General features: G+C 35.5%; 1 pseudogene; it reads right to left on the reverse strand.

The window, feature by feature from the left end:
• Positions 1-1,581: 1,581 nt before the first annotated feature.
• LOC127162040 (putative nuclease HARBI1) lies at positions 1,582-2,890 on the reverse strand (annotated as a pseudogene).
• Between the last annotated feature and the right edge of the window lie 11,546 nt (positions 2,891-14,436).

A 14,436-nucleotide genomic window follows, 5' to 3' on the forward strand; every position in this document is an offset into this window, starting at 1 on the left:
TGTTCAGTGGAAACGTTTAATTTAAGGTTCCCACTTTTACACACGTTGATCAGTTTAAGATAAAACTTCTAAAATTGAGTTTTTAAAAGATTTAAAAGTGCACTTTTGTGTCTGCCTTTTTTATTGATCAAGTGGTAGAGGTTGATATTACATTTAGAATGTAAGCAGTACTAAAAAATAGTTTTTAGAACGAGTAATAATCCCATTAATCTAGTTACAGTACATGTCCCTGTTGAAGGTCAGTGAATTTAAGCTAATTATTTATTTTTTGCAGTAATATCAAAGGTAAAACTTAAAACTACGGTATTGAATTTAATTGTAATTTTCATGTAGGTGCAATCCTGCAGGTATTAAAAGAACATGGCAGCAGCTGAAAATGAAATATAAAAACATAATTCAATCAGGTAAGGTTTGAGCATGTCATGGATGTAGTTTTTTTTTTTTTTTTTTTTTTACAAATGACATTTATTATGTAAATGGCAATACATGTCTAATGCTGTTTTCATACAGTGCTCTTTTTCATTTGACGTCTCTTCAGCCAACAGAAAGAAGGCAGAGGCTCGCAAGACAGGGGGAGGCCCTGCACCACCACCACTCACAAATGCTGAGGAGATGGCCCTGAGTCTGAACACTGGAAGGCCAGTGGCTGAGGGAATTCTTGCAGGATGTTCATCAGAGCCAGTCACTCCCCAGGACACAAGTGCCTACATAAAATGTAAGAGGGCTACACACACACACACACATATATAAAATGTAATTATTTACTTTCATTTTTGGATTGGTCTCAATAGATTCTGATGGCAATATCTGCCTTTTGGAGCCTCCTGTCTTAACAGAACCCCAGGCAGTTGTAAGTGTATTGAGTAGGCTAAGTAATATTATAAAGTGTGCTCAACCAAATGCTCATCTTCTCAGGATGTAGGGGATGATGACACCATTTCTGCTGATACAGAGAGGCCTATAGAGGTAATGTTATGTCTGTAGACATCAAACAATCTTTACAATCACATCTTTACATTTTTGTGTCCAGTAACCTATAGAATTATATTATATATAATTATATATAAGTATATCCAAGTATAAACGTATATTGTTGTCTTCCCCCATCACCACCCTCCAGAGTGTGGAGGAACAGGAAGAGGAGGAGGAGGGTCCGTCAACTTCTTCTGCACAGATGAACACAGTTCAGTGATGTACAGTAAATGCCAGAGTTTAATTCAATGGAAGTCATGTACAACATAATGTAACCCTAAACTACTGTATTTTCAGTTACCAGTAAAGGAGTTATATAGACTGCATCTGCTTAAACAAATTGAAAAAACCAATAAAGAAATGATACTTGGATCGACAGATCCTAAAGTCAGATATGGAAATCGAGATCCTGAAACACAAGCTACAGGTAAGGTGTGTATTGTGATTAGTGGATTATATAAAAGTTATATAAAAGTTTTGAAAGAATATAGAAATTTAACAATTGCTTTTTAATTTATAGGAAATAAAGAAGACCAAATAAATTGTTGTGACTTGTTTCTTTCTTTCTTTCTTTTTTTTTTTTTTCTTTTTTTTGTGGTGGTGGCTGATTTAATCAGAGAATGAATAGTGGCATATAAGGTCTCGGACCACCCTTCCATCCTGGAAATCTGCAGGGTGGATGGGGTCTTCCTCTGGGTCTTGTATGTGTAGGGCAGGATGTTGTTCCCCTCTAAAAATGGCAATATTATGGAGAACTACACATGCCACAATGATGTCGCAGGCCCTCTCAGGGGTGACCCTGAGGTGACGTAGGCACTGGAAACGTGCTTTCAACAGACCTAGTCATTTCCACCCTGCCTCTAGTTTTACTGTGTGCCACATTGAATCGCTGCTGTGGGCCTTGTTCAGGTTCTGGGTAAGGGGTTAGCAGTGTAGGCTGGCATGGGTAGCCCCTATCCCCCAGCAGAAAGCCGTCAATCTCTCCTGTAAAAAAAAAAAAGTTCACATTGGTTTAGTGCTGCATTGAAGTGCCCAAGTGTATAGTGCATACATTTACTTACCACTCTGCAGTCTGTTGCTTAGGGTAGACTCACGATATATTCGTGAGTCATGAACAGAGCCGGGCCACTTGGCCTCAACATTGGTGATAATATGTGCAGCATCACATATGATCTTCACAATGGAAAGAATAAGATATATGAGATATAGTATTGCTATGTGGTGTTTCACCATTGTAAACTGCATGTAACTCAGTGTACCTGCACATTAATACTGTGGATTGACTTTCTATTAACATAGTCTGCCTCATTTTCAGTTGGTGCAATGATAGGTATATGTGAGCCATCAATGCATCCAATCACATTGGGAAATCCTGAAGGTAAATTTAAATATTAGGTTACTTTCAGCAAAATGTTATTAACTGAACATATATATTTTTTTCATATTAAATACATTTGAACTGATTTGAACGCTACAAACCAGCAATTCTGTAAAATTCCTCTTTGATGACTCCCAGGGGTTTGTGGCCAGGAAACACTACAAAAATGTGCAGAAAGCGTTTCAGAGCGAGGCACACTTTCCGTACAGCTCTGCATACAATGGCCTTACTAATATGCTCCGCATCCCCGATATTGTACAGAAAGCTTCCATCAGCAAAGAAACGTAAAGCTGCACATAGTATCTGCTCGGATGTAAGAGCACGGCCACGATGGGTGATGTTAGTGATGTAAGGATGGATTAGATTATGGATATATGTAATTGATTGCAACGAAAAACGGTAACGCTCAAATAAAAATGTATAGGGAAAAGACAAAAAATCCACTCTGGGTCTCAAAATCCTTGCCCGACGTAAATGTAATTCTCTTCGAATTAATACAGCCTCCTCATCTATGGGATCCTCCAAAAAAGGACAAGCCATTCTCGTAACTTTGTTCTTTGTGTGACTAAAATGTAGGCAATGAATGATTAAGGCTACGGCGAGAAATACTGCTTCGTCTTTAAAAAAAGGGGAGGAGACCAACAGAAACTCAGAGTTTAGAGAATAAAACCTGCTCCTGACCAGGTTAGGTTAACAGAGTAAGTTACCACGGTAACTGACTCTGAGTAAAAGTTACCTCTCTTTCAGAAACAGGCTTCACTTACCCTGCTTTCTCGAGTTTGACAAACCTGCCATTTTGAAATGGAAAACCCAGAGTTTCTCTCATTTCAGGGTTAACATACTCTGAGTTTTCACTTAACCTCCTTTCTAAAATGGGCCCCTGGTGGCGCAATTAGGAAATCCAGCGAAGGTGGAGCATCTCATGCACTTTGGAGGGTCCTTCGTGCACTTCGGAGGCGTGGCCTTCGAAGTCCATGCAGTTCGAAGTGCGTGCACTCCACTTTGGGACGTAGCTGTCGCGACGCTGTGACGCAATCGCCCTTCAAATTCGCACTTCGGAGTCCACGCACTTTCTTCAGTTATTATAAAAACAAGCAATCAAAAAATGTATGACTTTATTTGGAGGCACAAAACTCATTATATTAGGAAATCTGATATTATTAAAATGTACGAAGAAGGTGGTCTTAATGTAATTGAGTTTGACAGTATGAATACTATGCTAAAAATAAAGTGGCTTCAAATGTTTTTAGGTAATACTGAGAGCTTCTGGTATGCCGTGCCTTCAGCTTTGTTTCGTAAATTGGGTGGTATCCGCTTTTTTCTCAAATGTGATTTTGATTTACTTAAAATTCCAGTGAAGCTATCAGCATTCACCAACAAGTTTTATTATGTTGGAAATTGGCGCACACACACAATTTCACACCTCACAATTCTCCGATATGGAATAATAAATATATTCTACATAGAAACAAATCTTTATTTTTGGAGGAATGGGTAAATAGAAATATTTGGCCAGTATTGGATCTAATGGATGAGAGTGGTAATATGTTAGACTATAATTCATTCACTTTAAAACACGGATTTACCTGTCATCCAAAGCAATTCTTTACTGTTATTAATGCAATACCTTCATGTATAAAAATGTTAATGAGATGTTACCTTTCCTATTCCAAAATTACTGCTGTCCTTCCATCGTTATATGTTGGTGATTTTGAAATAGAGAATAAACTCTGCACTAACAAATATTTAAGACAGCATATCATCTAATCAAGCTACCCTGGTCAAATATTAAGAAATAATTTAGATCACACATTTGATAAAAATACTGTTAAATATTTCAGAACAGCCTATCTAAAGTTTCCTATTCTCCCCAAGGTAAAAGAAATGCAGTTTAAAATATTAAATGATATATATCCCTCCAATAAGTTTCTTCATTCAAAATTTAATTTTGAAAATATACCTTGTTACCTATGCAAACATTTATATGAAGATACAGAACATATATTTTTTACATGTAGTTTGTCTCAGTCCTTTTGGAAAGCTTGGCAGGACTGGATGGTAGAGAAGCATGTGGTTGCTGATAGTTTCACTCTATCCTTACAAGATGTAATGTACGGAATAACCAAAGAGTGCTCTGTTTTGTATGATCTAATTAATAATATTATGTTATTAGCAAAATACTTTATACAAAAATGTCGATACTTTAAATCTCCCCCCCTTGTTTATTGTGTTTAAAAATGATCTAAAATACTTCTCAGATGCCCTTAGTAAAATGAAAAAACCAAAGGCAGTAAAACTGTTTAATTTATTTGTATTATATAATTTGTTGTAATTATATTTTCTTTATTATTTTCGTTTAATCTTTGTTTCGTACTTGTATTTTTGATTCTCATTCCTCTTTCTTGGAATATTTGGTTATATATTTTGTTAGGAATCTAATATGATTCTACTGTGTTGAGCCTTCCATACCAAATTTCTTTTTGTTGTACACGTATCAATGCCTTTTGTTGTATTCAGATTTTGTACTTAATAAAAAATAAAAAATAAAAAATAAAAAAACGGAGTCCACGCACTTTAGTTTGGGACAGCCTTCGTCGCGCCGCTGTGACGCATTCGCACTTCAAATACGCACTTTGGAGTCCACGCACTCCACTTTGGGACACACCTAAAATGTTTGTCACAGACTTATGCTGCGTTCGTGCCGTATCGTAATTACCGTAATTTCGAGATGACAACATGTGACGTTCTACTCAGACTCGGAATTATGCTTTTTTATGGTAACGCTATCAATGCCTAAACAGAGCCTACGTTGGTCAGGTGGTACAGCGGTCATGTTGAATAATTCGTAGCTCTCAGAAGACTCCCAGTTCACAAGTTGTAATTACGAGTTCTACGTGGACGTGAACACTTTTTACAAGTCGGAATCTCGTAATTACGGGAATTCCGATATGGCGTGAACGCACCTTTAAAGCAGTTCATGATGAACGTAAGTATATTTGATGATATCCACGTTAAGATAATTTGTTAATGTGATAAATAATAACGTGAACGGTGATGTTACATTGTTATCATGATACGTATGTCAAACATAGTTTGCTTTGTTTATTTTACTATTTGTAATTGTGTCTGTTGTTCTGCTGTGTTATAGCTTTTTTTATTGATAATGTGACAAATTCAAAAACATGACATAAAAAATAGAAAATAGAGGCAAACAACAACAAAAAGCAATATACAAAAACAAAGAGAAATGTATAAATACATATGTGTAGTGCAAACATATTGCACAGCCTTTCGATATATGAGAGAGAAGAGTATGTAAAAAACAGTAATAATAATAATAATAATAATAATAATAATAAAATACATTTTTAATATATACTGTTACTACTAATAATATCCAGTTGTAACATATTTTGTAATTTTGTAGATACATTTCTTACAAAATATACATTGTGCACAATTTTACTGTTGTTTGTATTATATTTTTATGACAGGTTGATGTTTTTGCAAAAGACTGGATTCTATTTCCATCATGGAGCAAGTCACACTGGATGGTTTGTGTAAGTCATAATTAAAACATTTTTGATGATTCGGTGTGTTTTTTTGTGTGTTTGTTTGTTTGTTTGTTTTTCTATTTGCTATACAAGAATGGTCTAAGTGATGGCAGATACAGTCAAGTGTACAAGTCTTTTACATATAAGTTCAGTAGTTCACTGTGCTTACAAACAGGTAAATAAACTTCAATAAAGATTAAAGGTTTTGTTGTAATTTCTCATTTAAAATGATTATGTCATCTTCTATGTTATGGCCTGGTTTCACAGACAGGGCTTAGACTAAACAGGATTAGGCCATAGTTCAGTTAGGACATTTAAGTAATTTTTATAACATGCCTTAGAGGGAAAAAAAACATTACTGGTGTGCATCTTGAGACAAAACAAAGGCACTGGTATATTTTAAGATCAGTCAGTGCAAATTTCTTTCAGTTGAAGCAGCTCAGACTTACATTTTAGTCTGGGGCTAGGCTTAAGCCTTGTCTGTGAAACCAGGGGTATATATTTTTTTCTTTGATCCAGCTAGCATCAGACCTGCTAAAACAGATTCACCTGGATGTTGTGTATGAAGGATACTGGATACTATGGCATCAGGAAAAAAAGGGGGTTTTCACAGCGTTCTATTCCGAGTGTTTGATCGCTTCTCTTCTATGGACTGTTACAAAAGCAAGGATTAATACATTTATGTATTAATGAATTTGGGTGTGATTATTTATTTATTTATTTAGTTAGTTAGTTAGTTAGTGTAGACAAAAAAAAATTGTGTAGACAAGCTAAAACTGAATAAATGTTTATTGGCTAAAATTGTGTCTGTTTGCCAAATTGGTTAATGCAACTTAATAGATGGTTATTAAACAGTACTTATTCTACTGGCTCTTCTGATTATTATTATTATTGTGTTTTATCAACCATATATGTTTGTCCTTATCAGGCAAAACATTTTTAGTTTCCATGTACTTTTAGTAAAAGTACAGAAGAACTGTAAAGCATGGTTCAAAACAGTAGAAATTACTGATTTTATAACATTTTTCTATCCTGTGTAATCAATACAATGGTAATATATCACCAAAAAATATTTCGAACTTATGAACAGTTTGTGAGTTCCCATATACATAAAATAATAACGGTAATTTGTTTTTGATTAATTATTTTGATTATGGATGCTAAGACCTTTGCAAGGACGCGGTGGTGAAAACATCAGTAACCTGCGACCATTCAGAATGAAATTCCCGAACGTACATTCGAAAGTAATATTTTTAAAATCATGATCACTATTTTTACAGTGAAAGAATGGGATTTGGGTTTATAGAATTGTGTTGGATTTATTACTAATCAGATTAAAGGGGTTAATAAGATTATTTTAAGATAACAGCCTGCCTTTGTGTTAAACGGGAAACTCCCAACCAATTGTAAAGACCTTTCGGCACGCCCATTTCTCCAGCCTGCAGGACCGCATTTCTAGGACCCTATAGTATTTTTGTATTATTTTATTTTATTTATTTATTGTATATATGTATGTATTACCGCCTCATACTATTTAATAGCGCTTGCTATTCAATTCTGTATATTATTATTTTTTAAAGAAATATGTAGTTGTTTAATTGTATACACTTAATTATTGTCCTAACCGACTCCTAACCCTTAGCATACCCATTGGTAACCCGTTTGAAATATTTAACCTAATTTATTTCAATATATTCTATATATATTCTGGTGTTAAATTCCATTTTCTTGTAAAGAAAGACTTGTATTTTTGCAGTTCAGTTCATTAGCCGCAGCACAGCGATTCACGTCTGATGTGTGACACACATAAAGTGCAATAAACAGTAAAACAATTGCGCTACAAATTACTGTTTATTAGTACATTAATAAATGTAATTTTATTTGAATACAAATGTTAGTTTATAACATTCAGCAGAACAGTGATCTGTTTTGCACAGCTATATTGTATCCGTTGGCGTTCTTATTATTATTAGGGGCCAAGCACTGAAAGTGCGATGGCACCTATTGTATCCGTTAGCGTACTTTTTCTTCCGCTCTGGAAGTCTATGACAGCCCATAGAACCGCTCGCGGGAAAGTTGTGAAATATTGGCACACTGATAAAGTTTTCCCATGTCAGCCATTTTGAGTGTCGACCATATTGAATTTTGTCCAAAAATGCTATATTTTACGAACGCATTGATATATCATTATGAAACTCGGTATGTGTCTTCGGCACCATGCCCTGACAGTACTCAAAAAGTTCGGATGTAGCGCCATCTTGTGGTCAAAAGTTATAATGAAATTTAGAAATCTGCTTATAACTTTTGTTTTAATTGGCCTACTCTAATGAAACTAGTCTTGATATATTCCTTGGATCATGCCAAGATCATTGATACCAATTATGCCAAAATTGGATGAACTTCCTTTCCGCCATTTTGATTTATGTTGAAAACCTACTTTTGCGAACTCCTCCTAAACTGTTTGTGCGATTGTCACCAAATTTGACTCAGATCATCTTCAGACCGTGCTGACAAAAAGTTATGGATTTCGTGTCGATGCTTAGTAGGAAACGGTTTTCGTTTAGCGCATCAACGAATTTGCTGGAAGGATGCCAAACTGCATCTGAGGCTGTATCTCTGCAGAACTTTGACATATTTGCACCAAACTTTGTATGTGCCATTGTCACCTCACACTGACTACGCCACATCAATTTGGTAAAAGCGCCACCTACTGGTCAGAAGTAATACACCATTTATTAAACATTAATAATGAAATTTACGAAAATGCTAATAACTTCTGATTGCATTAGCTTATTGTAATGAAACTGGTCCCAAAACATCCCTTGGATCATGCCAACAACATACATACCAATTATACCATAGTTGGTCGAACTTCCTTTCCACCATTTTGATTAATGTACAAAACCTACTGTTTTCATACAGCGCCACCACAAATTTTAGACTTGATGCTAAAGTCTGACTCTGAGGCTGTATCTCTGTGAAGCTTTGACATAATGACACCAAACTTTGTGTGTGTCATTGTAACCTCACACTGAACACACCACATTGATTTGATAACCTATTGGTCAAAAGTGATAAGCCAATAAATTCTATTATTAGGGGCCAAGCACCGAAGGTGCGGTGGCACCTATTGTATCCGTTGGCGTTATTAGGGGCCAAGCACCGGAGGTGCGGTGGCACCTATTGTATCTGTTGGCGTTATTAGGGGCCAAGCACCGAAGGTGCGATGGCACCTATTGTATCCGTTAGAATTCTTATTATTAGGGGCCAAGCACCGAAGGTGCGATGGCACCTATTGTATCCGTTGGCGTTCTTATTATTATTATTCTTCCGTTTCCGCTCTTGAGTCTATGGTAGCCCATAGAACCGATTGCGGGAAAGTTGTGAAATTTGGCACACTGATAGAGGCCAGTCCCGTCATTGACCACAGCAAATTTGGAGTCTCTAACTCAAACTCTCTAGCGCCACCACCTGTCCAAAGTTTCAATAATTTTATGCTAATAACTTTTGAACTGTAAGCCACAGAATCAAAATTCTTTTTTTCTCTGAATCCTTGGCTCATGCCAAAATCGTAAGGTTTAGTTTTTTTTCTATAAATTTTTGTTCGTAAAACATACTTTTTCGAACTCGTCCTAGACGGTTTGTCTGATTTTCACCAAAATTGACTCAGATCATCTTCAGACTATGCTGGCAAAAAGTTATGGAATTCAAGTTGATTAGTCAAACGGTTTTCGAATAACGTGCGAATGATTTCTACGAAAAGCATGCAAAAATGGTTGTAAGGCTATATCTCCGCAACGGTTTGGCATATTGAGGCCAAACTTGATGTGTGTTATAACAAGTATGACCTGAGACTACCTGGAGTGTTTCGGCACAGTGCCACCTAGTGGTCAGGAGATATGAAAAATGGGTATTTTTGCTTATAACTTCTGAATAGTTAGGCCAAAAATCATGAAACCAGTCTCTTTAGATTCGGTGCATCATGCCGAGTCGAACCATATCCATTTCCCATGTCAGCTAATTTGGGTGTCGGCCATATTGAATTTTGTCCAAAAATGCTATATTTTACAAACGCATTGACGTATCGTTACAAAACTCGGTATGTGTCTTCGGCACCATGCCCTGACAGTACTTAAAAAGTTTGGGGGCAGCGCCACCTTGTGGTCAAAAGTTATAAAGAAATTTACAAAAATGCTAATAACTTCTGCTTACATTAGCCTATTGTAATGAAAGTGATCTCAATAGATTCCTTGGGTCAAGCCGAGAACACTGATACCCATTATGCCAATATTGGCCAAACTTCCTGTCCGCAATTTTGATTCATGTACAAAACATACTTTTTCGAACTCCTCCTAGACCGTTAGTCCGATCTTCACCAAATTTGACTCAGATCATCTTCAGACCATGCTGACAAAAAGTTATGGATTTCGTGTCAATATATGAAACCGTTTCCGTTTAGCACATCAATGAATTTGCTGGAAAGATGCCAAACTACCTCTGAGGCTGTATCTCTGCAAAGCTTTGACATATTGACACCAAATTTTATATGTGCTATTGTCACCATACCTTGACCACGCCACATAAATTTGGTAACAGTGCCACCTAGTGGTCAGAAGTAATACACCATTCATTAAACATTAATAATGAAATTTTCAAAAATGCTAATAGCTTTTGATTACATTAGCCTATTGTAATGAAACTGGTCTCAAAATATTCCTTGGGTCATGCCAACAACATACATACCAATTATACCATACTTGGCCAAACTTCCTTTCCACTGTTTTGATTAACGTACAAAACCTACTTGTTCGAACTCCTCCTAGACCGTTAGTCCGATTTTTACCAAATTTGACTCAAATTATCTTCAGACTGTGCTGACAAAAAGTTATGGATTTCTTGTCGATAGACAAAACCGTCTTCGTACAGCGCCACTACACATTTGTGGCATGATGCCAAAATACCTCTGAGGCTGTATCTCTGTAAAGCTTTGACATAATGACACCAAACTTTGTGGGCATCATTATCACCTCACACAGAGCACATCACATCAATTTGAAAACAGCATCACCTATTGGTCAAAAGTAATAAGCCATTAAATTATATTATTATTGGTTGTATTTATGATTTTTCAGCCATTTCAACTGATATCATCCTAAAATAGCTTTAATTACTCATTGTTGAGGTCGGTCTGTTGCTCCTTGCCGTGCTTAGCTCCTCATTCTGCCTCTGTTGTGCTTGGCCCCGCAATTGTTGCTTGCAGCTATATTATTATAAGTGTTTCCGTTTTCTCTTGTAGGATTTTTTTAGGAGAAAGTGAGCCTGCTGGAAGGCTTAAAAAAATATAAAGTAATCAAGTTAATAGACAATGTTTTTTTTTTTTTTTTTTGCTGAAATTTATTGTGCTGTTGTTGTTAACAGGGCATGGTTTATTTGCTCTGATTTAGGATTGCAAGTGTCCAAACTCCAGAATAAGAGAATAAGACACATGAGAGCAGGGAGAGACTGTTTTTTTTTTTTTTTTCTTGAGAGAATGGTTAACAAATAAATTATTATCCATTCTCTATTAGGCACAGCTATTTACTGTGAATAATATAGTGATGCATAAAAAGTACATCAAATAATACAAAAAGGATCTGCACACTGTTGTTCTCGCTTTAGTTAAAAAAAGTTGAAAGTGGCTGTATTGGCTGGGAAAGCCACTTAACTTTCTTTTAAATAAAGGGAGAACAACAGTGTGCAGATCCTTTTTGCATTAAACAGTATAGTGATGCCAAGAAATTTTCTAGTTAAGGCTTTTATTAGCTATTTTTTGTTATTTTTCAGTGAACTTCAACCATGAAACATCCTGAATGTTGGGACAAAACATTTGCAAGAGAAATTAGTTATGGGTTATTAGTGTTTCTTATCTTAAAATTTGTGATGTACAGTATTATTAGGCAAACCGCGTGTCAGTATAATAGTAAACACTACTAGAGTTTACATATTCATATACAGAGACTCAGAAATTAAATTAGGGGTGGGAGGAGGAACTTAAATTGAATGTATTTACAAGTATGCACCATGTCATAGAAATGATTCACAAATAAAGTATGTGTTATATTGTATTTTAATTTCAACATATCATGCGTGTAATTGTTTGGGTACAAGGCAGAGATTATTGTCAAAATTACTAATGAATGATTCATAAACTTTACCACGGTAATCAATAGTGAGTGCATTGATATTTATTTATTTTTGTCAAATAAAAATGGTTAAGAATCTCTCTCTCTCTCTCTCTCTCTATATATATATATATTACATTCTGTGCAGTTTCAATGCTTAATTTTTATCATAGTATTATTGTTAAAACACAATTTTATGTCATATAACAAGAAAACACGCGTGCATAGTGTTCTCTCAGTAACTAGCTGGTCTACCATAAGTAACAAATATTTTTATATTAAATACTGGTTGGAATGTAATAAGTAACATCAAGTCCATGGATTATGTAAGTACTTTAAGAGCCCTCCTCCAACATTTTGGACCTAGACAGACCTGAAATATTAGTGATATAAAAGTGATATAAAGTGATATAAAAAAAGTGATATAAAGTGATATAAAAAAAGAAGTAGTCCACTTTCAGAACAACAATTTACAGATAATGTACTCACCCCCTTGTCATCCAAGATGTTAATGTCTTTCTTTCTTCAGTCGTAAAGAAATTGTGTTTTTTGAGGAAAATATTTCAGGATTTTTCCATATAATGGACTGGTATGGTTCCCCGATTTTGAACTTCCAAAATACAGTTTAAATGTGGCTTCAAACGATCCCAAATGCGATTGTAAACAATCCCAGGCGAGGAGGAAGAGTCTTATCTAGCGAAAGATCAGTTATTTTCAAAATAATATAATTTATATACTTTTTAATGTTAAATGCTTGTCTTGTCTTACCCTCCCTGAACTCTGTGTATTCTAGCTCAAGACAGTTAGTGTATGTCAAAAAATTCTTATTTCTCCCTCAATTTCAAAGCCGTCCTATATTGCTGTTTTACCTTTTTTGTTAAGGGTGTTTGACCTTCTTTGCATGTTCACTTTGCAAAGACTGGGTCGGTACTTCTGCAGCGATGTAGGATGATTTTAAAATGATTTTTGAAGTTGAGGGAGAAAATACAGTCAGAGTTTTTTGACATAGCCTTACTGTCTTGAGCCAGAATACACAGAGTTCAGGGAGAGTAAGAGACTTAAATTGTATTTTTTTGGATTGTTTTTGGATTATTTCGCTAGATAAGACCCGTCATCCTCAGCTGGGATCATTTACAACTGCATTTGGGGTCATTTGAAGCGGTATTTAAACTGCATTTTAGAATTTAAAACTCGGGGCACCATATCATATTCACCATATGGAGAAAAATCCTGAAATGTTTTTCTCAAAAAATACAATTTCTTTACGACTGAAGAAAGAAAGACATGAACATCTTGGATGACAAGGGGGTGAGTACATTATCTGTAAATTGTTGTTCTGGAAGCGGACTTCTCCTTTAATCAGATAAATGTAAAGTACATAATGATGGGGGAAAATTGTCATAGCCTTACCTTATCCCTGGATGAGCCTTTGACTTGTGCTTGAATATGACAAGCTGGGTTACTGAGACTCCAATAACAACAATAAAAACAAAGACCACAACACCAGTTATAATTCCAACAACAAGACCATTTGGATTATGTTCACATTTAGCATCAGATGACATTGTTCCAGCTTCTATTTGTTTACGACCCATACTCTGACATCTGTAGACATTGCAACAGTGTGATGTTAGCAAGTCGAGAACAATTAGAGTGGGAATTTAATGTGAAACGTAATGTAAAATGACTCACATTGTATGTGGCTGACAAGCTGTAAAAGTGCCATCAGAGCAGGTGCCATTTGTGCATTCATCACATACAGTATCAGTGTTTGCTGGCCCTGTAAAGATATTAAGACACTGAGTTTTTTAATGATTAAATGTTTCATAAATGCACTTACCTCACTTGCCTGTTTTTTTTCCCTTGAACTGTAAAATAGTACTTTATCCATAACATTGCTTTATCCTGTGAACATTTCATTTTGTTTGAATCAAAAGAGAAATAAGCACAGATCAAGCACCATTAAGGGGGATAGACTTGTACTGACAGATTTTTTTTTTTCACTGGATGAAGCATTATTATGGATTATGGACTCATATTTTGGCCAGAAGCAACAGTTTAATGTTAAAAAGCCTTACTGAAGGATGTTTCTTACAAACACACAACTTTTTACTTTACAAAACATGAACTGATGGACTGGAGACGTGTGCATTACTTGTGGATTATTGTGATATTTTTATCAGATGGTTAGACTATTATTCTGACAGCACCCATTTTAAGCAAATTTTCATTTTTGAGTCAATTATTACAATTTCTTTAAACAGCTACCCCAAACACCTGCTGCCCCATCAATCAGCACACTTGCTAACTAGTGGCAATATGAATAATAATTTTGCAGTTCATACACTGGTAGTCAAATTAATAGTTTCTT

The sequence above is a fragment of the Labeo rohita genome, unplaced genomic scaffold (genome assembly GCF_022985175.1).
Source record: "Labeo rohita strain BAU-BD-2019 unplaced genomic scaffold, IGBB_LRoh.1.0 scaffold_816, whole genome shotgun sequence".
Taxonomy (NCBI): Eukaryota; Metazoa; Chordata; class Actinopteri; order Cypriniformes; family Cyprinidae; genus Labeo; species Labeo rohita.